The sequence below is a fragment of the Gavialis gangeticus genome, unplaced genomic scaffold (assembly GCF_001723915.1).
Source record: "Gavialis gangeticus isolate Ggan-Ray unplaced genomic scaffold, GavGan_comp1, whole genome shotgun sequence".
In the NCBI taxonomy this organism is placed as follows: Eukaryota; Metazoa; Chordata; order Crocodylia; family Gavialidae; genus Gavialis; species Gavialis gangeticus.
In genome coordinates this window covers 33,046,600-33,048,854 of record NW_017728992.1, presented here as the reverse complement: position 1 = coordinate 33,048,854, position 2,255 = coordinate 33,046,600, and positions in this window count along the sequence as shown.

Genomic DNA, 2,255 nt, shown 5'->3' with positions numbered 1-2,255 from the left:
TGTATAGATAAAATCACAGTTTTTGAGAAATGCATTTTTGTTTTGGTTTCTGTTTGTTTTTAATTTTGAAAAGGACTAGTTAAACTAGACTGCCTCAAGTCAGCCTTTTAAGAGGGTGCTCAAACCTTTATAGATTTAGATTTATTGAAAAATGTCAAAATGATTTAGAGTCTAGGTGAATGAATGATTCTACATTCAGAAAGGTAATCTGAGGAAGATTATAAACTATGCTGATTAGAGAAGTAAATAACATGAAAGCATAAAGAGTTTGTAGGCATGTGCTTTGATTTTCCAGCCTCTCTCAAATTATTCACAGTTATTTTTGATGTTGTCTTTACTATAAGAAATAACTACACATGAACACAGTACTTTTTAAATGACCTCATGGTTACGGCTAATGCAGTTTTAAAGGCAGTATCCAACTAGTCCTAGGACATTTGGTGTATTCATGGGTAAAGAGAAATTCCAGATGTTATATCACTAAAGTTGCCTTGGGCTGTCCATTTTTGAAATTCCTGGACCCATCCCAGAAATCTTTGGGCAAATATATTTCTAATGCTCTTTGCTTTTTTGAAAACTGCAAGTTCAGACTCAAAATGCTTACTATATAGAACACTGAAAAACAACTGTCAACTACTTATTTATATGGCAATGAGATTCAAATGATTAATTATTGGTACTGAAAAGAAAAAACTAAAACAGAAAGCAGATGTATTTATTTACTTTTAGTGTGACACAAATTACACTTGATCTGAGCCTTCAGAAGGCTGAAAAGTGATAACTGCACCACACCACAATTGTGGCTCAAGAATTTAGGCAACACAATATCAACATCACTGCACTGAGTGAGACCCAGTGAGTGAGGGATGGGCAGCTTAAAGAACATGGAAGTAGCTATACCTTCTTCTGGAAGGGTAAACATGAAGAAGTATATTGACTTCACAGGGTTGGTTATGCCATCAAGAATGAACTCATAAACCAACTCAATGAGTTCCCTGCCAGAATTAACAAGCAACTCATGACTCTCTATCTTAAACTGGTATCATCAGCACATATGCCCAGACTCTTGATGCCATTGATGAAACAAAGGAGGAATTCTATGACAATCTTGACCAAGGCCTTTCTGATGTTTTGGAGGAAGACAGACTTATTGTTTTCAGTGATTTCAATGCCAGAGTTGGAAGGGATTTGAATCTCTGCAACATAATCATTAGCAAGGAAGGAGTAGAAAAGGTCAACTCCAAAAGCATCCCCCTCTTGACGGAATGTTTGGAACATAGTCTCACCATCACCAGCACCCTGTTCCACCAGAAAAACAGGTACAGGACATCATGGCAATGTCCATGATCTAAACATTGGCACCTGATTCACTGTAATTGTTCATGCCCGGGACCTCAAAGACGTCCACATCATCCTAACTTTGTTAGGAGTTGATAATGGTGCACCAATCACCAACTCATCTGCTTGGTTATGTCACTCAAAATGGCTCTGAAATAATGGCTGCAATAAAAGCAATCCTGACACAAGTTCAACATGAAAAACTCAGGGTATTTCTACATGTGCTCCAGGGATGTGGATGGCGGTGCTTTAATTAGAGTGGCTCTGAGAGTCGTTCTAATTAAAACACTGCAGTGTTTCATGCATCAGTGCTCTGTGTTTCAAGATGGTGGCAGGGGCACATTAAATAAATCTTGTCAAGCAAGTTTTAGTTAAAACACCCCTACTGCCATTTTGAAATGTGGGGGGATGCTGGTACACTAGATGTGAAGGCTGGCTGGAAGGCATTAATTAGCACACTTCAACAGACTCGATTTAATTGAATCTAACCTAACATGGTGTAATTACATTATGCTGGAACAGCTGCCAGACATTTACAGGCACCCTTAAGGACCCAGTCAAGTGAGATCTCAATGAAAAAATGGATGAATTTCAAACAACAACAGCAAGAGAGAGTGCCTTCAAGTCCATTGTCATCAGTGCCTGTGAAAGGAACACTTGGATTCTCTATCAAGAAACATCAACACTGGTTTGATGAGAATGACCAATAGATCCAAGATTTGATTGTCTGCAAGCACAAGGGTTTTTTTGCTTGGCAGAGTGACATCAGCTTCAAGTGAAAGAAATTTAATCACCAACAAGCCAAGGCAGAGGTCCAAAGGAAGACCTGGGATCTGTAGAACTGGTGGTGGAAAGACAAGGAGAATGTGATTCAACCTCTTGCTGACATCCACAAACTGCACAATTTCTTAGTGCCA